Below are 23,766 nucleotides of genomic sequence, written 5' to 3'. Positions count from 1 at the left end.
ATTTATTTCTAGGAGAGAGAGAGAGAGAGACAGAGTGAGCAGGGGAGGGTCAGAGAGAGAGGGAGACACAGACTCTGAAATAGGCTCCAGGCTCTGAGCCGGCAGTCAGCACAGAGCCCGATGCGGAGCTCGAATCTACGAACCGCGAGATCGTGACCTAAGTGAAAGTCGGACGCTTAACCGACTAAGCCACCCAGGCTCCCCAATGGTCAGTTAACTTTCTAAGGCACTTGCTTCATCTGGCATTCCATCACAATCAACCTCTCGTGATGTCATTGCATGCAGTGAGTTACTAGCATCCGGCTTCCCATTAGCAACGTTGTCAGCACTGCACTCAAGACCAGGGGATGACCAATCTGATTCCCAAATCCTACATTTCTGGAGCCATTCCCAGTCCTTATCAATCAGGGTCCAATCGAAAGCCAGAAACCACGCCCTGATTTTAAAAGGGTAAGTACAATATCAAGAATAATCTGGCTATGATAAGGAGTAAGTATAAGATTTAAGGGTACTCTGGGGCTGGGGGAAAATACCCAAGGAAGGACAGAGTTCTATTGAGGGAGTTCTCCTCTGAAGGCTGGGGTTCAGAAGGTATGGTTGCAACCTACTGAGTGGCAGAGAAGTCTGCTGGTTTTCCTAGGCCAGAGCTGGTTAGTTTCTGGACAAGCAGGGAGACAGTTCTTGTTGCGGAAGGGTGTGCACAGTGGCTGGTGCAAATGGGATGCCTGGAGAGCACAGTGTCCATGTCAGGAAGGCCACACTATTGTCAGGGATACAAAACCTAGAGTCCTGTCCCTCTGGGGGAGAGGTAGAGGCCAGCAGAAGGAGGTGCTGGCACAGGCAAGAGTCTTGGAGGGCATGACATCCCTATTGAGAGGGCCATGGGACTATTATCAGGCTAGTCTGGGCTGTGTATTCTGGGAGCAAGGCTGGACCAGCACCACTGACCATGTGACTGACTGACAGCATAGCAGCCAGGAGGAGTGGAAGGAGGGCTTTCTTCCTGTAATATTCTTCTAGCATCCGCTGCTGAGAAAGCTTAGCCTTTTGCTCACTAGAAAGGATCAATCCTTAGAAGCATTTCATCCATGATCAAAAAGTAAGTACTGACGGGTAAATTTGGGCCAGAGAGGCGATAGATTGATAACCAGGACACCACTGAATAAAGAAGTAATTTGTTTCCAAGAAGAAGGACCCTGAAATCTCACAGCAAATACATTCTCAAATTCTCCTTGTCCTTTCCCTAAGGATGAATGGCCATTTGCTTGGGTGACTATACATCGGGGAAAGGGAAAGACCAATACATTTTGAAAATTATTGGAACAGGGTCTGCTATTTGGTATGGATACTGTGATGGTTCATTTTATGTGTCGACTTGGCTAGGCCATGGTGCCCCGATGCTTGTTGTAATACCAGACTCAATGTCGTGGTGAAGATATCTTTCAGGCGTGGCTAACACTTAAAATTAATAGAATTTGGGTAAAGCAGATTACTCTCCATAATTCCGAGTGGGCCTCATCCAATCAGTTGAAGGGGTTAAGAATGAAGACTGAGGCCCTCTTCAGGAAAAAGGAATTCTGCATTCAGACTGCCTTTGGACTTGAGCTACAATATCAACTCTTCCTTGGGTCTCCAGACTGCCAGGCTTCCTTGCAGTTGTACATGTCCCTGTAATCACATGAGCCAGTTCCTCAAAATCTTTTTCTTTACACACACACACACACACACACACACACACACACACTATTGATTTTGTTTCCCTGAAAAACCTTGACTAATACAAACACCTAGAAGCCAGGTATCATTATAACCCTCTGCAGAGTGGATGCAAAAGTGAACCAGGATTAAGTGGATTCATGGCTACAATATTGCTTAAAATCAATACACTACATCTGTGCACTGACCCTGTGGTTATTTCCCCAATTGCTGAATATATAATTGAGATTGAATTACTTGTCATTTGAGGTAACACTTAGCCTATGGGGGTAAGAAATATGATAGTAGTCCAGGTAAAAACCCTGGAAACCGCTCCATCCTCACCCCTAAGCAAGAGAGAAACAGAATTGTATCCCAGGGAGGATGGAATGGATTCGTATCAGCCTTAAGTATCTCAAGGATGCAATAGATGGTGACCACTACCATGTCTCCATGTCTGGCCTCTGCAGAAACCAAATGCTAGACTCTGGAGAATGATAGTAGGCCACTGTAGGCTCAACCAAGTAATATCCCTAGTTGCTGCTATTATGCTAAACACGGTATCTTAATTAGAGCAGATTAATTATGGCCTTAGGTGTGTGCTATATGGCCATTAACATGAAAGATGAATTCTTTTCTATCCTGATCAAGAAAAAGGGCTGGAATCAGTTCACATGAAATGGAGAACTATACACTTTCAAGTTTTGTCATTATGCTATGTTAACTCTTTTGCTATCTGACATTAATACAGTCCAAAGAGATCTGAACTTTCTGGATGTTCCACAAAACATCACATTTATTCATTACAGTGACAACATCATTCTGATTTGGCAAGGTGAGCAAGGATTGGCAAGCACTCTGGAAGCCTTCATAAAGTATACGCATGTAACCCAGTAGGTGGACCATACATCCTCTGATAATTCACGAACCTGCGATTTCAGTAAAGTTTTTAAAACCCCAGGGGTCAGGCATATCCCAGAACATCTCCTCCGAAGCAAAAGACAAATCGATGCATCTTGTACCTCTCCATAAAGATGGAAGTATAGTACAATGTCTGGTAGGCTTCTTTGGTCTCGGAAGGCAGCAAATTCCACTGTCCAGAAATTCTGCTCTTATACTGGTGTCGTGAAAATTTGTCAGCTTTGAGTGGGGCCTAGAATAGGGAAAGACTACAGCAGATCCAGGCTCTGGTGCAAGCAGCTTTTCCCTTGGACCATATAATTTGGCAGATCCTATGTTGTTGGAAGAATCAGCGGTGGAAACATTGTAGTACAGAGTTTGTGGCAAGCTCTAGTGAAAGGGTTAAAATGCAGGCCCTTGGGCTTCTAGAGCAAAGACCCTGATCCATAGCAAAGAATTAGACCTTTTTTGGAAAACTGCCCCTGGTATCCTGCTGGGTCCTGGTAGATTGGAATGACTGACCATAGGATACTAAGTGACCAGGCATTCAGAACTGCCCATAATGACCTCAGAGATCTGACAGACCCACCCGGTTATAGAGCTGGACAGTCTTAGTAACAATCCATCCTAAGATAAAAGCGTAACCCCTGGGTCAAACATAAACAGAACCAAAGGACACAAGTACATTGTGTAATCAGGTATCCCAAACCCTTCCCCCACAAACAACCCTGCAGGAGATACTCCTGAGGGGGAAGTAGACTGCAGTGGATACTTAGCTGACCTTTCCAGAGAGAACTTGTTGTCCGGCTACAGTTGCAGAGATTGAAGTCAACTGACAGCTTCCATTTCAGTGCCTTCAGGATTCACTATGGTTTAACTGAAACCTTCCTTTCTCCAGGCAACCCCAAGCCAATGCCTAAGCACAACGGAGGTATGTTATGGACTGAGTGTTTGTGTCCCCCTCTCGCTAATTTATATATTGAAGACCCGTGGTCTGAGTATCTGCATCCCTGCCAAATTCATATGTTGAAATACTAACGCTCAATGTAATGGTAGTAGAGGGGCCTTTGGGCAGTGAAGAGGAGGCTCTTTGGTCATGACGGCAGAACTCTCACAAATGGAATTAGTGTTCTTAAAAAAGAGAGCACACAGAGTTCCCTAGTCCTTTACTGCCATGTGAGGACGCAACATGACGTCTGTGACCCAGAAGAGGACCCCGCCCGACCATGCTGGCTTCCTGATCTCAGGCTTCCAGTCTCCAGCACTGTGAGAAAAAATAAATTTCTGTGGTTTATACGCTATCCAGTCTGTGGTATTTTATGATAGCAGCCTGAACAGCCTAAGACAGGTGGTATTTGGAGTTGGGGACTTCGACATCAATTAGGATGAGATCAGGTCATGACCATGGGACTCTGGTAATGCGATTAGTGGCCATATAGAAGAGGAAGAGAGAGAGCTCTCTTTTTCTCTTCAGGAACATGGAGGAAAGGCCACATGAGGACACAGAGAGAAGACGGCCATCTGCACACCAAGAAGGAGTTCTTACCAGGAATTGAACCTTGTCTAACTTTGATCTTGGACTCCCTAGCCTCTGGAACCGTGAGAAAATAAATGTCTGTTGGAGCCCCCTGGTCCACGACAGTGTGTTATGACCACCCAAGCAGATAGAATCAATGTATGGCCATTAAGACCCAACCAGGACTCTTCGTCTTTGCTCCACAGCTACTCATCAGGCTGGTTAAGACTTGGCCAGGTCTGCATTACAGTCCTATGCTCTCCCCTTAGGGGTAACCATTCAAACGATTTGTGGTTTGACATTCTTTTAAATATAAGCAAATACTAGCATATATAGTTAAATCCTCTCCTCCCTTTCCTAGATAAATGGTAACATTCTATGTATGCTTTCTTCTCCTTGCTCTTTACCCTCAACAGTATATTCTAAAGATAACTCCATTGTAATATATAGAGAACTTCTTTATTCCTTTTTGTAGATCTCCTTGGTACTCTATTAAATGAAGGTGCTATAGCTTGTTCATCGAACCCCCATTGACAACCCTGGCTTGTTTTCAGTGTTTTTTTGTCAGTTCACCTTTAGGAGGGAGCCTCAAAAGTGTGACTGCTAAATCAAAGAGCAAATACATATGTATTTTGCCAGATATTTTTATTTTTATAAATTTTTTAATGTTTATTTATTTTTAAGAGACAGACAGAGCATGAGCAGGGGTGGGGGAGAGAGAGGGGACATAGAAACCGAAGTGCAGGCTTCAGGCTCTGAGCTGTCAGCACAGAGTCTGATGTGGGTCTTGAACTCACAAACCGTGAGATCTCACAAACCTGAGCTGAAGTGGGAAGCTCAACCGACTGGGCCACCCAGGCACCCCTGCATTTTGCTAGATATTAACTGGCATTGACACTTTTGTTACCGGTGAAACCTATTTACACTACTAAATCTGCCATTTTCCGTCAAGGCATCTCTCTCCATCCAGTCAAACAAGCCAGACATTTGGAAATTCCCTCCAACCTTCCTCTATTCCCCTCCTTCATTAAGTAGACATAAAATTAAAATAATAGCAGCACTCTCCACAATAGCTAAAACATGGAAAGAGCCTAAGTGTCCATCAACAGATGAATGGATCAAGAAAATGTGGTTTATCTATACCATGGAATACTACATGGCAATGAGAAACAATGAAATTTGGCCATGTGTAGCAACTTGGATGGACCTTGAGGGTGTTTTGCTGAGCGAAATAAGTCAGGCAGAGAAGGACAAATATCATATGTTTGCACGTATAGGAGGATTAGGAGGAACTTGACGGAGGACCAAGGGGGAGAAGAAGGGCGGAAATGGTGGGGGAAAGGGAGAGAAGCAAACCATGAGAGACTCTTGAATGCTGACAAAAACTGAGGACTGATGGATGTGGGGGGGAGGGGGGGATGGGCATGGAGGAGGGCACTTTGGGGATGAGCACTGAGTGTTATGTAGAAACTAATTTGACAATAAACTATTTGTAAAAAAATAAAATAAAGTAAAGTAGGTTCTAAATTAAAAAAAAATAATAATAATAATATTGCCTTCTAGAGGTTGGGTTCTGACTTTTTTTTTTAGAAAGAGAGACGGAGAGCATGTGAGCAGAGGAGGGAGGCAAAGGGAGAGAGAATCTTTTTTTTTTTTTTTTTTGAGAGAGAGAGAGAGAGAGCAAGTAGGAGAGGGGCAGAGAGGGAGAGAGAAAGAGAAAGAATCCCAAGAGGACTCCACGCTGTCAGCACAGATCCCAGTGTGGGGCTTGAACCCACAAACTATGAGATTATGATGTCAGCCAAAACCAAGAGAGGTTTTGGCCACCCAGGCACTCCGGGTTCTGACTTCTAATCCCCAAATCCCTGGCCTTAATTCAAACTCTTGTGAACTCGTTGGACAAGCTCTCTTACACATTATATCATGGGTATGTTGAGGCACGTATACTGAAGACTGAACAGACATTGACTAGAGAAAGGGCTTTCTAGGCAGGGCGAAAGCACACCCTAAGGTACTGTGGTAGGGAAATCATTTCCTAAGAGTAGGAACTGAAAGAAAGCTAACAAATTAGAAGCACAAAGAATACAAGAAAATAAACTGGAGAGAAAGATAGAAGGCAGAACATGTAAAGTATATAGGCTAGATTTTTTTCAAAAAAATTTTATTAAATAGAAGGATTCCTTATTTTATTCTAAACAGGACAGGACTTGTGGGCAGAAAAAGCTCCCAGAGGTGCATTTGAAATTCTAAGATAAGACAGTACGCACTAGGTGGGAAATAAAGTTCAGTGGAAAGGAATGGTTCATGTCACACGTTTCTGAGTCATCTGCTGATGACATAATTTGGAATCACCCGTCTGTAGGAGAGTGTCTCAGTATGTACTGAGGAGGGGGCAGGCCTACATAGAGTCTTGAGGTCTGGCGACACTCACCGTTGGAAAGAGGAAGAGCAGCTTGCAAAGGCATAATCGAGAAATAGCAGTATGTTCCTGGAGGTTAAAAGGCAGTCAGGGAAGGAATAGTTATAGGAGAGAATGTTTGGTTGTGTTGATTGCTGCTTGAGGTTGGGTTAAATGAAGCCGTAAAAAGTACAATCATTAGACTGAGCAACAGAGTCCTTAGTAACTTCTATGAGGTCACTGTCAGCAAAGCAGTGCAAGTTGAAGCCTCAGTACAGTTTGTCGAGGAGAGAATAGAAGGTAAGAGAGTTGCTGGGTGCCTGGGTGGCTCAGTCAGAGGAGTGTCCGACTTCAGCTCACGTCACAATCTCCAGGTTTGTGAGTTCAAGCCTGGCATCTGGTTCGCTGCTGTCAGTTCATAGCCTGCTTCAGATCCTCTGTCTCCCTCTCTCTGCCCCTCCCCCACTCATTCTCTTCTGCTCTCTTTCTCTCTCTCTCTTAAAAATAAGTAAATAAATAAATACATGTTTAAAAAAAGAAGGTAAGAAAGTTGAGACAGCTTTTGCTTTGGAGGCCTGGGAGCAGTAAAGGGAGGTCTTTTAAAGGTGGGAAAGTATATTGAATGCCAATGGGAACAGAACAAGAGGAATTATGGCCACGAGAAGGAGGGGAATAAGGAACCAAGGCCCTGAGAAGGCCAAGGGGAATCAGGTCTATACCGGGAAATTGGCTGGCCATAGGAGAAGGGGCACTCCACCAGATGGAACAGGAAAAAAATGAGGGAGGCGCAGCTGGGCTTATTGACCTAGTGATAAGATGATCCAAGAGTGCCCATCTGATGGTGTCTGTTTTCCCAATTAAACTTCAACAGAGGTTGTCAGATGAAGGCAGTTGTGATGAGGATAGGAAGTCTGAGGCTAGAGGGTCTACGAAACAGATACCAGAGGATTTGAAAGCAAGCTTATAAGAGGAATGTGGTATGATGATTTCACAATGTTGACGGCTCATTTTAACTTGTCAGTTGACATTACCATCCTTCCGGATTTGACACCCTGACTTGGAAATTCATCCAAATTGATCTCCACAAGAGTTTGGTCTGAATTCGGGGCGCCTGGGTGGCTTAGTCGGTTAAGCGTCCGACTTTCTCTTAGGTCATGATCTCGCGGTTCGTGGGTTCGAGCCCCGCCTCGGGCTCTGTGCTGACTGCCAGCTCAGAGCCTGGAGCCTGCTTCAGTCTGTGACTCCCTCTCTCTCTGACTCTCCCCTGCTCACGCTGTCTCTCTCTCTCTCCTAGAAATAAATAAAACATTAAAAAAAAAAGAGTTTGGTCTGAATTAACCAGATGATGGTTTCAATTCTCCACTTACGTCTTAGTCTGGATCTCTGGAAAGCAGAGCCTGAAGCAGAGGGTGTATGTGCTCTTATTTTACTAAGGAGAACAATCCCAGGGAAGGAGTGTGAAGGACAAAGACAGCCAAGGAAGGAAGGTGAAAAAACCAAAGTAGAGGTGGTACTTACCAGTTGCTGCAAAGTGCTATTGATTGCTGGATTCAAAGACTAGGCTCTTAAGAATTCAGACATGCTGTATGTAAGGACTGTTGAGTTAGCAGGGAAGGAGGTAGAAGGAGGAAGACTTTATCTACTGGCTGTGATCTATGAAATCATAGTTTCATCCCTTGTACTTTCAGATTGCATTATATCTGGGTGCATGTGGACCCCTAGTAGGGACGTGCTTGGGGGCAGGGAGGAGAGATCTGCAAGGCAGGGCTGGAGGTAAAGTGCTTTCACCTTTGGCCTGTGAACTTTGACAGAGCTCATTACAGAGCTTGACCTGCCCATCTATGCCTAACAAGCTGGACTAAGAGCTAGATACATCCAAAGAAGTATCTTATTTAACTTATAACCTGTAATATGGCCTACTGATTTGACTAAAGTCAAGTAAGATTTTAGAAATACAGACAATAGGGGCACCTGAGTGGCTCAGTTGCTTAAGCGTCTGACCTCAGCTCAGGTCATGATCTTGTGGTTTGTGAGTTCAAGCCCTGCGTCAGGGTCTGTGCTGACAGCTCGGAGCCTGGAGCTGCTTCTGAGTCTGTCTCCCTCTCTTTCTACCCTCCCCCACTCATACTCTGTCTCTCTCAAAAATAAACAAACATTGAAAAAGAAAAGAAAGAAAGACAGACAGCAATGGAAATGAACTTGTTGCTTTTAAAGTAGTTAATAGAAGTCCTCTAACCGGGGTGGTGAGCTGATCTGAGAATTTAAGTTGCTTTCCATAGAGCAGGAGAACTGCAGATTTGCTTTGGGCAGACTTATACAGGAAACAACTTTAGAATTATTATTTTAACAGGGCAGAAAAATCTCATGGATTTTGAATGCTGACTTTTCCCCCTTAATCAGAACATTTCACTGTCCTATCATCTAGTGTCCATTTTAGAGGGACATTTGTAAGGAGTTGCTTTATCTGTTTTTCAGGGGCAGCACTACCAACAATTTGTGGTGGGGCAGTTTGTAGTTATGAGGGACTCCCTGGCATTTGGGATATTTATGTCCCCGTCCCCCATTCGCCTCCCTCCAGCCCTTGAGAGGACCGAAAACACTTGCACATTTTCTAATGTGCTCCAGCACCCCCACCTTTGAAAACCACTGCTGGAGGGGTTGACGATTAGCCTCATCCTTACAGATGAGGAAACCAGGACTTAGAGAAGCTGGGTAGCAAGGTCACGCTACTGGCGAGCAGTGGATTTGGTTCTCCATAAGCGTAAGTGCTTTCCTAACTTCCCTCTGCAGAGAGTGTTTAAGTGAGCAGCAAGTTACTTAAGTTACTGCATTTATAATGGGACACAACTTATAAAATATTTTCACAGAGCTGCGCTTCGTAAGGTGAGGTTCACTTGTCAGATGGTCATGCTAACAAAGACAGAATAAACAATAGGTCAGAGAGAAGTCACAAAGTATACAGACCATGAAGAGTTTGAGAAAAGATTATAGGAAGAAATTACAAATAAACTAGGCAATTCAGCCTATAAGTTGGAATGAATTTATAGGTCTTCGAGCATATGAAAGATTTTTGCACAGAGAGTGGTGTGACTATATGACATGCTACACAGTCAGAGATACTGTGAGCTAATGGTGTTTGCATTGGGATAGTGTCTGTAAAGAACCTGAAAGCTTACCAAGCACTTCCATGTACATTATCTCATCTAAATAATTTTTATAGTGTTGAGTTGAGTTGAAGTGATAAAGTTCTATGCTCTTGTTATATACATATGTAAAGATGACAGAAAACAAACATTACAGATAAAAATCAGGGAAAGGACTATTGAATATAAACATATATGATGATTCAGTTTTAATTAGATAGGAAGATGGGAGTTCATATAGGCAGGTCCATGCCTGACCGTCAGACGTCTAGGAAATTCAAGGAACTGGTTAATTTTAGTGGAAGGTCTATGTGTGTATTCCAAGACTTGGCTAACCGAACAAACCAACAGACCACCAATCAAAGTGAAACCAAATTCAAAGAGAAAATATGTATCCATGACATATTACGGATTGTCACTGAAAACAAACCCCAAATTAGAAAAAGCTGGGAACCAGGATTATCAGGATGCGTGAGGTACAATGCAAAGGCAGGATAAAAAAGATGATATGAGAGAAAACTCTAGAGAAAAAGAAGAGTTCTGAGAAGAACTCCTTATGTGGAAAAAAAATTTGCATGCAAGCTACAACCATCTAATTCATTATTCATGAGGAATTGGCCATCCTATTACCTATGCGTGTAACCCCAAATTACTAGAAATGACATAAGAGGTGAGAAGAATTGACTATGTATGGTGCATGAGTATGTGTTTTTATAGTTACATTATCTGACTGACTTTTAAATCCAGGAATTCTCTCCTGTGATGACGCTAGTATCCCTTCCTCTGTGACATCATTTATTCAATAAATAGCACACCCATTGTGTGCCAGGCACTCTCTACTCACTGGAGATACAGTAGAGAACAGAACAAACATATTTTTGCTCTCATGGAGATTATTTTCTTGAATGTATGCAGGGGGTGGGGAGGGGAGGGACAGCAGAAGAATGAAATAAAGAAGGAACATTTGACATGGCAGTATGTCAAAGGTGGTAGGTGTTATGTAGATGGTAAAACAAGCAAGGAGGTTAGGGACCGTAGGGGCATCAATAAAAAAATAATATCTGTTGCTCAGGATAAAATATTAAGTGAAAAGAACAGGTCTGAAATTGCATATAAGTTTATCGCCTGTATTTATGTAAAAACAAATTTAATATAATATGCACAGAAAAGAGAATCAAGGGGAATGTTTCCAAATATTAAAGTGATTATCTTCTCAGTTGACAAAACGAGGAGTGATTTTTAAGATGCTTCTCTTTATATTTTGCCATTTTGTTAGTTTTCTATGTTAGCATGCATTACTTTTATAAATCAGAAGTGGTACAAAGTTAAAATTATTTTTTAAAATATGTCTTTCATCTCCTCTAAACAGAATGGTTCCTACCCAGTATAATAGATTTGTGTTATATGTATGGAAGAATCATTTTCTAGAGATATAAAATAAAACCTTCTTGAAATGCCCAATAATATCTCATTATCCACTGCTCTTTCTACTAAAATGTTATCAGTTTTTAAATATCTAGACCCTCTGCCCTGATTTCTCTCCCCTTATTCACTTACTGCTTAGAGCACTCATAAGATGCTTACCATCTATTGTCTTCTATTAGTAACCTCCCTTCAAGAGGCAGTAGCTAAGACTCTGGAAAACAGTATGGAGAGGCCTCAAAAAATTAAAAAATAGAACTATGCTGCAACCCAGCAATTGCACTATTAGGTATTTATTTCAGGGATACAGGTGTGCTGCTTCAAAGAGGGACATACACCCCAATGTTTATAGCAGCGCTATCAGCAATAGCCAAAGTATGGAAAGAACCCAAATGTTCATTGACTGATGAACGGATAAAGAAGATGTGGTACACACACACACACACACACACACACACACACACATACACACAGAGGAATATTACTCGGCCATCAAGAAGAATGAAATCTTGCCACTTGTAACTACGTGGTTAGAACTAGAGGATGTTATGCTAAGCAAAAGTAGTCAGTCAGAGAAAGACAAATATATGACTTCACTCCTATGAGGAATCTAAGATACAAAACGGAAGAACATAAGGGAAGGGAAGCAAAAATAATATAAAAACAGGAAAGGGGACAAAAAAACATAAGAGATTCTTAAATACAGAGAATAATCTGAGGGTTGCTGGAAGGGTTATGGTGGGGGATGGGCTGAATGTGTGAGGGGTATTAGGAAGGATACTTGTTGGGATGAGCACTGGGTGTTATATGTAAGGGATGAATCACCGGAATCTATTCCTGAAATCATTACAGCAGTATATGCTAACTGACTTGGATGTAAATTTAAAAATGAAAAAAATAAATGAGGAAAAAAAAAAAGAGGCAGTGGCTAAGACCACAGATTCCACAGACAGGCATCTTGGGATTGAATTCCACCTTGCTACTCACTAGTTGTGTGACTTTGGCCAAGTGGCCTGATCTTCCTGTGCTGCCACTTCCTCACAGAAAACAGGATGTAGGGGCTCCTGGGTGGCTCAGTTGGTTAAGTGTCTGACCCTTGGTTTCAGCTCAGGTCATGATCTATCTCACGGTTCATGAGTTCAAGCCTCTCATGGGGCTCTGCACTGACAGTACAAAGCCTGCTTGGGATTCTCTCTCTCTCTCTCTCCCTCTCTCTCTCTCTCTCTCTCCCCTTGTCCTTCTTGCTCCTGCTCTGTCTCTCTCTTTCTTAAAATAAATAAAGTTAAAAAAATAAAAGAAAACAGGATGTGCATAATTCCTATCTCGTAGGTTACTATGAAGAATAGTGAGTTCATCCATGTAATAGTGCTTAGGACAATGGTTGGTATATATTAAACGTTACTCATTATTATTTAACTTTTCAGAAGACGAGGACCACATTTGATATTTCTCTACATTAGCTCCAAGTAAGCACAGTGCTTAGGAAATGCATCCTATCCATCTTACATCCCTACGGCCTAACATGTGGGGAGCAGGTGAGCTTTGGTGTGGGGTAGGAGAGAGGAGAATGTCAAGCAGTTTTATCTGTTATGTTTGTAATCCACTCTGTCATTCTTCAAGGTAAACAGCAGGTATGAAAGCTGAGGCTCTGAGAATTTAAACAACTTACCCAACATCACCTGGCTGTTAAGTGCAAATTAAATTCATGTTTGTTTGACTCTATTCATTGTACTATGTGTTGGAAATAAATGTGAATAAATGGATGAGTGAATTTGAGAAGGACCTGGAATTGTCTTTTGAGCTCCTCCCGCATTTATTTATTTACCACTGTATTCCCAGAACTTAGCACAGCGCTTATGTCATAGGAAGAGCTCAATAAATATTTATTGTTAAATGAATGAACAAATAAATGAAGAAAAGCACAAAGGAAAAAAAATCAAGGAATGAACAGGCAAAATGCCCTTTCAAAACATTATTTTCAGCCTTAATATCCCATCTCCTACATTCAGTATGTGACAGATTCATGATAAATGCATCTATTCAGTACCTAGAGAAAGTGGAGGAAGTAATTCATTCCCTATTTGCTACATGCACAAATTCAGACCAACTGATACACAATCACCCGTGGTTTTCTTTTTAAGAAATGAAGAGTAATAATTCTCCAGTTGTGCAAGTGGAAGCTTCATTTGTTTGGCTGTGGGTTCACATGAAATAGGCAAAGGAATTCTAGTAAGCCCATACGGTGCATCCCCAACATATTTTCTCTTTCGATTCAATAAACTTTGGGAATGCGTTTTTGTTTGTATTTTAGATTATTGTATCTCCCCCCCCCCCCCCGCCCCAATCAATCGCAAGCTGGCAAAAATCTACGAGGACTCCTGGAGGGACTATTACAGATACTTCTTTTGATTCAAACTAGTCCCCCACTTCTTCTTAATATAAGCATGGGAGAAACACCGTAAGTTTAAGATAAAATGATTTATTTATAATAACATGTCAACATGATAAAAACACATTAATATATCTGCAGGGTACAATGAAAAACTGCCATAAAAATCAGCGTAAAAATAATTTTCATTTAGATGAATAATACCAGATAGTTCTGGAATGAGCCAATATGTGTTTTTGTGAAGAAAGTTTATATCCCACTGGTGCTTATAAAGCATTTCAGAATTCATAAAAATATGCTTTCTTGCATGATTTTAGAGTTTATAAAAAACTCATGGTGGAAATGGCATAATATAATTATGTTTTATATGCGTACATTCTCTCCACCCACACATACAAATCTTCAACATTGGAATTAATTTTGGAACAGGGAGGTTGCTTTGAGATGATAGTCAAATAACTATAATATGCAAATACTGTAGAGCAGAAATATAAACAAGATGAGTGTTAGCCACAGATGATTTTAAAATTTTGAGAGCTACTATTAATACACAGTATTGAACAAGAACTCTTTCTCAGTGGTCAAATTAGAACCTTCCTACAAATGAGAAAATACTAATATTGGTATTATTGTTTCTATTACCATATGTATCTGGGGGTATAGTTATACAAAACACAGTTATAATCCTACAACATAGGTTCTTTATTTTGCTTCCTATGGCCATAATGGATAGTGAAAACTGTCTGAAGCATTTCATAAACCTAACATTCTATTTTACTAGGATAAAACTTTTTCCTAATGTAATTCTCTTTACTGAATTAGATTATTGGCAATAGATTTTATTGTGAAAATGAATTCTTTTAAATTTTATAATAAAGGGGGAATCATGACAGACACATTATTATTAGTAATGCAAATATACAGGCACATAGACATACGTATAGGCTTATTGTATGGTAAATATTTGTATCCTTTGCACACTCTTTGGTACAAAATGGTATACATTGTATTAAGAATGATACATGGCACCTGTTCAACAATCTATGTGTAACATTTGCCTCTTTGTTTTGAAAATCAATTCAAATTCCCCCACTTTGCTTACATTGCTTACGGTTTTTCACACATATATGCTGATAAGGTTGACTCTTGTATTAATTATTTTTGCTATAGTAACAAGTGACCCAAACATTTCAGTGGCTTATCCTAATATAGATTTATTTCATGCTCACAGGCCTCTGAGGATTGCTTACAGCTTTGATGGGCTCTATGTGTTTTTTAAGTTCAGGACTATCCAAGGAAGGCCACTCTTTCAGCAGAGATCAGAAGCTCAAGAGGACAAAACAAATTATGCAAGCATATTAGTACCTCTTCAAGGATGGAGTGTATGTCACATGTGCTCACATTCCATTGGTCAAAGCAAGTCTCATGGCCAAGTTCCCTTGTCAATGTGGTGGGAAGTATGTGCCTCCCCTACATTGGGGAGGTGAGGGAGGAAAAATTGGCGGTTAAGTGCTAGTTTAAAAGTGATACAATCTGTCCTGACTGCAGATTAAGAAGCCAAGTCATACCCATAAGTTACAAAAAAGAGCTAAATACTAAAATATCATTGCAGATTTTAGAAAAATTCTAGTATTTCTTTGGAGAACTACTTATAAAAGATGTGATTGTTTGGGAGACAGATTGGAGGTTTAGAGAAAGCGATCTGGTACATTAATTAAATCTAAGAAAGTACAGAACAAAACATATTCACTTCTTTCTGGGGTTTCCTTAGCACCTCTGTTTACCTCTATCATTTTACATATCACTATGCTTTCTGACTGTTCATTTCTGAAGACAGAAGCAGTATCTATTATTTTGCCACACCCAAGGCCTAGTAAAAGCCCTGGCATCTCAAAAGCACTTGATAAGGGGCGCCTGGGTGGCTTAGTCGGTTGGGCGTCCGACTTTCGCTTAGGTCATGATCTCGCGGTTGGTGGGTTCGAGCCCCGCGTCGGGCTCTGTGCTGACTGCCAGCTCAGAGCCTGGAGCCTGTTTCAGTCTGTGACTCCCTCTCTCTCTGACCCTCCCCTGCTCACGCTGTCTCTCTCTCTCTCTCTCTCCTAGAAATAAATAAAAATAAAAAAATAAAAAAATAAGCACTTGATAAATGTCTTTTGAGTGACTAAATGACTAAATGCACACAGAACCCAGAATATGTTGTTCTTACTGTTTTTCAATTCTAAAATCATGGAAGAATTAACATAGTTATTTTTCTCTTCCCCGTTTTCTATGTGGGACTTCTCACTTTTCCTTCTCTTAGTGAGGTGATTTTATTTTAAATAAAATAAGTTAAACATGCTTGGTTTAATACACCTGAAGTATTTTCCTGCAGATAAGCTGTATGCACATGAACATGTATGCCTATGTGTGTGTGTGTGTGTGTGTGTGTGAGAGAGAGAGAGAGAGAGAGAGAAATCTATACAAACAGATTTTACACGTTTACCAAGTATCTTTAGGGTATTCACTATTCATTTACTATACTACTGATAAAAATCAGTTCTTGAACTGGCTTCTATTCCACACTTATTTCTTTTATGATTTGCTCACTGGAAAAACCTTCAGAGTCACATTATGTAGTTATGAGCCTGTCAGGAGGTCTATTACCATACCAACGCAGTTAAAAAGATTTCAAATAAATTGTATAATGCAATCCCTTCACAGTATACAGTGGGCAACAACGTACAGAAATGAGAAAGTGATGATAATTCAAAAAAAATAAAAATGGAAACAGTAGAATGCAAAACAGTTTCTATTACCATTCAACACATAAAATAAACCTTTCAATTTCTATAAAATTATTGTTAAACTCACTTGGCTCAGTTGTATATTTTTCATGATTTAAACTTCACACTGAAGTCATGAAGTATTTTAAAATGAAGTTCATATGAAATTGCATCTTTGTGAGTCATCCAGAAATAATATAGAGATACCATCTCTGCAATTCCCTCTGCTTCTCCAAACCATGACTTTCCAATTCTGTATCTGATATTAGAGAGACAAAGTATGTGACAAGAGTAGAAAATATTATTTTTATATTGCTACACAAAAGGAAACAGAATTTGCTCATGATTTTTTACATATGCATATTATCTTCCTACAGGAAACTCAATTGTTCCTGGCAAAACTTTTGAGGACGTGAATGAATATGATTTCTTAGTACAAGTCACCTTGGCTTTTTTTTTTCTTATAGGTAAAAAGGTGATGACAATTTAAAGACTAAGAATTATCCAAAAATCCCAGCTTCATGAAATATCAGATTTGTAATGAATATTCAGAAGATTTTCATTTAGAAACTCACACATATCATGGTGGAAATAGTAAAGTGACTCAAAATAGTTAACACTTGAAATCTCAAAATTCTTGGCTTAATGCTGAGAAATATTTGGAATATAACAAGATCAAGCTGTTTTTATCTGATGCTTGACTTTATGCAAAGGATCCTATCAGATACAAATTCAGCTAAGACTTAATGACACAAAGCTATGATATAAAGCTCCCAGCAGCAAAGGAGTGAGAACATAAAATTCTTGTAGGGATTTATTTTTTAATGTATGTTTGAAAAATGTTCCTCACAGATGAGAAAAAGTAAGGAGCTATTCATAAAACCTTTGGCTTATTTCCACAAAAGTGTTCCATTTACTGAACAGGAAATAAGGTGTAGAATGTACTTTTAACCAAATGAAGAATTCGTTGCTCCAATTTATAAAAGCCGTTCATTCCTACTACTACCAATCCAAACATTTCCTCATCTGTACCTCTCAAGAGGTTTGGCTCTTTAAAAGAAGTTCAAGTATCAATGTTTACGGCAGCCTCTTTCGTGAAGAGGAGGAAAAAGCAATTCCTTTTCAATGTTGATAAATCATGGTGGGTGACAAAGCTGGGTTTACTTGGTATGATGAGAAACTTGCCAGAGGAGCACGCTCCCAGTTTCTTTGACCACATGGCAACCTTCTTAGGGGGAAAGCCTAGAGTTTGCTAGGGTGCATCCATACTTTGTAGAATAAATTTTGCACTGATGGGGAGGAGGAGGATGTGTTGAGATTGTCAGACTTTGGATGGAGCAGTCACAGAAAAACAGGTAAATCTAAAAATGCAGAACAGACTTAACCAACAAACTGCTTAAAGAGGCAAAAGAGGCAAAGTATGGAATAACTGGTGACAGTTAACCACAGGTGTTTTTATAGCTAATGCAGGGGGTCCTTGCAGCAGGGATTCAGGGTTGAGGGTGAGTTTTGGATTCAGGAAACATAGTCAATGTTAGTACTTAGAAATATGGGATTTATTACAGACAGGTTTGATTATCTCTCTAAAATAATCTTCCTTGCTTTCAGGTTATTATTTTTTTAAATGTTTATGTATTTATTTTTGTGTGAGAGAAAAGGTAGGGGCAGAGAGAGAGAGGGCGACAGAGAATCCCAAGCAGGCTCCACGCTGTCAGCAGAGAGCCCCACACTGGGCTCGAACCCAGAAACCGTGAGATCATGACCTGAGCTGAAACCAAGAGTCTGACCCTTAACTGACTGAGCCACCCACCTGCCCCACAGGTTGTTTATTTTAAGCTATCACCACTTGATTTAGCTTTTTCTCTGTAGGCATCATAAAGATATATTAGATTTTCGAATCAGGGAGTAAAGAAAAGGGAAGGAAGAGTGTATAATCAGACTTATTTTTACAAGCCCATGTTTCTGAGAGTATTTATGTCATAGGCAATGAAAGGTGGTAATGAATATCAAGTGATTTCTTTAAAAATTTTTTTTTAATGTTTTACTTATTTCTAGGAGAGAGAGAGAGAGAGACAGCGTGAGCAGGAGAGGGTCAGAGAGAGAGGGAGACACAGACTCTGAAACAGGCTCCAGGCTCTGAGCTGTCAGCACAGAGCCCAACGCGGGGCTCGAACCCACGAACCGCGAGATCATGACCTAAGCGAAAGTCGGACGCTTAACCGACTAAGCCACCCAGGCGCCCCTCAAGCGATTTCTCTCCTATGCAACAAAAGAGAGTTTAGTGGGAAAAAATGTGGTGACATTTAAATTCATGAGTTAAAAAAGAATAAGCAAAAAAATAATGGCTTATTTTTAAATTGGTTCATGGTGGGGAGCCTGGATGGCTCTGCTGGTTAAGCATCTGCCTCTTGATTTCAGCTCAGGTCATGATCTCACAGTTTGTGAGATCGAGCTCCTTTATAGGCTCTGCACTGACAGTGTGGTCCCTGCTTGGGATTCTCTTTCTCCCTCTCTCTCTGCCCTCTCCCACTTATGTTCTCTCTCTCAAAATAAATAAATAAATATTAAAAGAAACAAATTATTTCGTTGGTACAAGTCTTCTTGAGAAGGTGAGCTTCAGGGCATTGTTCATAGGATACTTCTTTCGTATGTAACATGGTAGGCACTAGATAATTCTTGAGGCTTGAATGACATTCTCAAAGATCAGCATTTAACTTGCCAAAAGAATTCCTCCAATGATTCACCTTTACAGTAAACCTAATAACAGTTGCCTTAAAAAAGCCATATTAAAATGATTGTACAGCAGCCAAATTATGGACAGATCCCAGATGTCCATCAACTGATGAAAGGATAAAGATGTGTTTTATATACATACACAATGGAATATTACTAGGGGATCAAAAAAAAATGAAATCTTGCCATTTGCAGCAACATGGATGGAACTAGAGAGCATTATTACACGAAGCAAAATAAGTCAGAGAAAGACAAATATCATATGACTTCACTCATATGTGGAATTTAAGAAACAAAACACATGAACATCGGGGAAGAGAAGGAAAAATAAAGATAAAAACAGAGAGGGAGGCAAACCACAAGAGACTCATAAACATAGAGAACAAACCTAGGGTTGCTGGAGGGGAGGGGAGTGGAAGAGATGGGTTAAATGGGTGATGGGCATTAAGGAGGGCACTTGTTGGGATGACCATTGGGTGTTGTATATAAGTGACATATCATTAAATTATACTGAAACCAATACTACACTGTAAGTTAACTAACTTGAATTAAAAAAAAAAGTGGTTGTAAGTTTTGCAAAAGAGAATTAGAATCAGATCTAAAATAAAAAAAAGAATGCCTTCAAATTCATTTTTATTTTTTTCTTTGTTGTTCCCAAAACAAGACTTGAAAAAGCTTATAAAAGGCTGGAAATATACATTTTAAAAAGTAGAGGATGATACTTAAGGGGCGCCCGGGTGGCTTAGTCGGTTAAGCGTCCGACTTTCGCTCAGGTCATGATCTCGCGGTTTGTGGGTTCGAGCCCCGCGTCGGGCTCTGTGCTGACTGCCAGCTCAGAGCCTGGAGCCTGTTTCAGTCTGTGACTCCCTCTCTCTCTGACCCTCCCCTGCTCACGCTGTCTCTCTCTCTCTCCTAGAAATAAATAAAACATTAAAAAAAAATTAAAAAAAAAAAAGAGGATGATACTTAAGGTGGTTTCTTTTTTTTTTTTTTTTCCTGAGGAAAATTTTAAAACCCTATTTCCAGGAATATAGTTGAAGATTGCCCTGGACTCTTTTTTTTTTTTTCCTGGAAAATCTCCTGAGAGATGCTGTGATAAGTTTCTCATTTATGCATTATGATTTTTAGCATTTCCGTAATCTATGTCTGTAGCCAAGTATGCCTGACATTCCACACACTTCACTACATAATCTATGTGAGCTATCAAGCAGATCAAATAATGAAAGGGTATGAGAGCAGGATCAAGGTGGGGATGCCAACCACATGCTCGCTTTCTGAATTCTGGCAAGGGAACCCCAGTGTCAAATTTGCACAGAGATGTCCTCCCTGCAATGCCTCCTCCCTTTCTCCCAGTGACAAGAGAAGCTTTGTGGGGCACGTGGATGATCACACAAAAGGAAAAACAAAGTGAGAGGAAATAAAAGCTGCCTCCAGTCTTTCAAAGAGTGGAAGGCGTTCCCTGAGAAGGGGAGAAATACCCATGCGGTAGAAGGAGCAGAGAGACAGGTACGCCAGGGCTGGGATACTCAATTATGGTTTGCAGGGATAATGGCTTAGGGCTGAGTGTGCATGACACCTTCCTTGTGGCACCCCGTCCTTCTCTGTGACATTTGTTTCAAGTTCTGCATTGTAAGAGGCTATAAACCAAAAGAACAAAATCACCTTTTCTTTGTTTAAAAAATGTTTAAGTTTACTTATTTATTTTGAGAGCGCTCACGCTTGCATGTATAAGTGGGGTCAGGGGCATAGAGAGAGGAGGGAGAGAATCCCAAGCAGGTTTCATGTACTGTCTGTGTAAAGCCTGATGTGGGGCTCGAGCTCACCAACTATGAGATCATGACCTGAGCTGAAATCAAATGACCTGAGCTGAAATCAAGAATCAGACGCTTAAACGATGGAGCCACCCAGGCACCCGCAAATCACCTTTTCAATTGTTAAAGAGTTGTAGTCACTCCGAGAGAAAAAAAATCCCACCCCCTCAATTTGGGGGAATCATGAAAGCAGCAACGGTCACCAGATGGAAAAGCAAGTGCTGGGGAACATGAGAAATGGGAATGAGTAGTGGTTACTTGGGTTCCACAGAGAATAGAGAGGTCGGAACATACTAAAACCTCAGGGAAAACTCAGTTCCTGTAAACATGTTTATTTGTTCCAAGGTTAGCATGATCTGGAAAAAAGCATATTTTTTTAAGTAAAACTATTATTTTATTTCAAATTTAGTTTATAAAGGACAATACTAACTTCCTCTAGTCCATATAAATACATGATTTTTGGCTCTAAGCAGTAATAGATAAAATGAGCAGGCTAATTTTGTATAAAAGGCAAAGCCTGAATTCCCTCTGGACTTGGTAATGGAAATAGTATTCCTTCTTTCTTGTATTCATTCATCAAACATCCAAAGAAAACCTTCAAAGTAAAGACCCGGGGAGGACAAGAGATTGTCATAAATAGTTAATAATAGTATAAATGCAGTACTTTATAATTGTTTATTTTAACAAAATAAATCATATCAGATTCAGGAGCATTGCTTTTGCAGCTCTTTCCCATGGGAAGGGTAGAATTATGGCAAGTGCTGTAGGAATTGGTATGTGGTGTGTTCTACTCAAGTTTATAAAAAGAAGAGCTGAGAATTACAGCTGTATAGGATTATAAGGAAGAATAAGAGTTTTCTTGTTCTTAGGCTTTTGTAGTCACTCTATACCAATTACTGTCCTAGAAAGTGCTAATGACACAAAAGAGGTATAGCTACAGGTCAATAGAATGCTGAGCGAAAGATGAGTTCTAGCCCAGAGTGATTAGGGATTCCTTTGTGAAGGTGGAAAAAGATGGGCATGATTACGTGATAGAAGACTTTAAAAGTTAAGATAGCTCCTTCATTATTAAACAATACATTCTTAAAACATCTACTGAGAACCCAGGTGATAGGGATACAACGATAAACAGGATAAAATCCTTGCACCTGAACATTGCAGGGAAGGGATGTATGCACCAAAAGAGGGAGAAGACACAATGCTATAGAGCAGCATACAACATTATAGCACAATATGGTGCTAGAACAGAAGTGATACAGGACCTTACAGGTATAAACAGGAAGAACCCTTTAGGGCTGCCTGGGAGGTGATAGATTAATTAAGATAATATTATGCCTGAAATGATATTTCATCTGTTACTCATTCACTCACCTAACATGTATCAAGTACATGTATCAACATATATTAAGTACAATTACCACGTACTATGTTCACAGCTTGCCCTCAAGGGATTAATGGTCAAATGGTGAGCCAGGCCTATAAATAGAGAAGTACAATGAGGGATTTAATTACATAAAGCACACGGCATTATTAAAGACAGGGTGGTCAAGTGTATCTGGGAGGTTGCAGAATGGCTGCACAGAGGAGGTGAATTTTGAAATATGTGGAGGTAGGTGTTAGGCAGACTGTGACCAAGAATACCAAGGGCGGAAGGGGTTCTAGGCAATGAGAACAATGGGAGGAAATGAACTTGTCTGCTATAGCTGTGTGTGTGTACACAGAATGGAAAGACCTTTGGGTAAGAAAGATGAGGCAAGAAATGGGGTTGGCAAGGACCAGAATATAGAGGGTCTTAAATGCAGACTGAAAGAGTTTGAATTTTACTCTGCAGACTAGTACAAAATGGACTTCACTAAGTCTTTGAGTTCCAAGGCAGAATCTAAGGAAGGTACTGGGTATGCCAAAAAAAAAAAATAAATAAATAAAAGCATATTTCAGGGGTCCATGAATTTCAGACTATAGAGCTTTAACATTAATCTTTAGGCAACATAAAGTCTTTCAACATTTTTATTTTATTTGCTTATATATTTATTTATTTATTTTTTAATTTGAGAGAGAGGGAGTGCACGAACAGGGGAGAGTGGAGGACAGAGAATCTTAAGCTGGCTCCATGCTCAGCATGGAACCCAACACAGGGTTCCATCCCGTGACCATTAGATCATGATCTGAGCTGAAATCAAGAGTTGAATGCTTAGCTGACCGAGCCAATGCAGATGCCCTGTCTTTGAACATTTTTAGGAAGGAAATGATAGACTAAGAACTGTCGAAGGAAGATCCATCCATCTATAGTACCATGCCAGAAATCTAGAAGTCATCCAAAATGGCTCTGTTTCTCTCCTAAATCATAAATAAGCAGTCACTAAATCCCATTTATTCTTCCCCTTCAATATCACTCAAACCCACCCTTTCATCTCCTTCCCTACTGGAACTGTCAGTGGTTAGAGTCCTTAACCTTTTCTCCCCGGTCAAGCACAAGAGCCTTCTAGCCTACTGCTCCTCACTCTTCAGTCTCTTCTATCCAGAACTTTGTCAAACGCTTCTTAATTTTATTTTAATGTTTTATTTATTTCTAGGAGAGAGAGAGAGAGAGAGACAGCGTGAGCAGGGGAGGGTCAGAGAGAGAGGGAGACACAGACTGAAACAGGCTCCAGGCTCTGAGCTGGCAGTCAGCACAGAGCCCGACGCGGGGCTCGAACCCACGAACCGCGAGATCATGACCCAAGCGAAAGTCGGACGCTTAACCGACTAAGCCACCCAGGCGCCCCTGTCAAATGCTTCTTGAACCATTTTTTAAAAATTTATTAAGGTGTATATGATTTCCACTAGAGTATAAGACCCTTGAAAGCAGGTATGAGAGGTCCGGCAGGACTGTCGAATCAGGATTCACTGCTAAATGTTACAGTTATTCATTCTGTCTCACACCATTATTTCCCCCTGCTTCTACTGGATCATACCAATCAGCATATAAGCATGTTGCATTTTTCCTCATCCTAAAAA

General features: G+C 40.5%; 1 long non-coding RNA gene across 1 annotated transcript; it reads left to right on the top strand.

Annotated features, from left to right (window-relative positions):
- The first annotated feature begins 303 nt into the window (after window positions 1–303).
- Window positions 304–12,829, top strand: LOC120236249. Its single transcript, XR_005529616.1, has 3 exons — window positions 304–450; window positions 12,499–12,609; window positions 12,695–12,829. It is a non-coding gene; the product is annotated as an uncharacterized LOC120236249 (long non-coding RNA).
- Window positions 12,830–23,766: the final 10,937 nt, after the last annotated feature.

Source organism: Hyaena hyaena, unplaced genomic scaffold (assembly GCF_003009895.1).
Source record: "Hyaena hyaena isolate Hyena2069 unplaced genomic scaffold, ASM300989v1 scaffold_5, whole genome shotgun sequence".
Lineage (NCBI taxonomy): Eukaryota > Metazoa > Chordata > Mammalia > Carnivora > Hyaenidae > Hyaena > Hyaena hyaena.
This window is presented reverse-complemented; position numbering and strand designations above follow the sequence as displayed.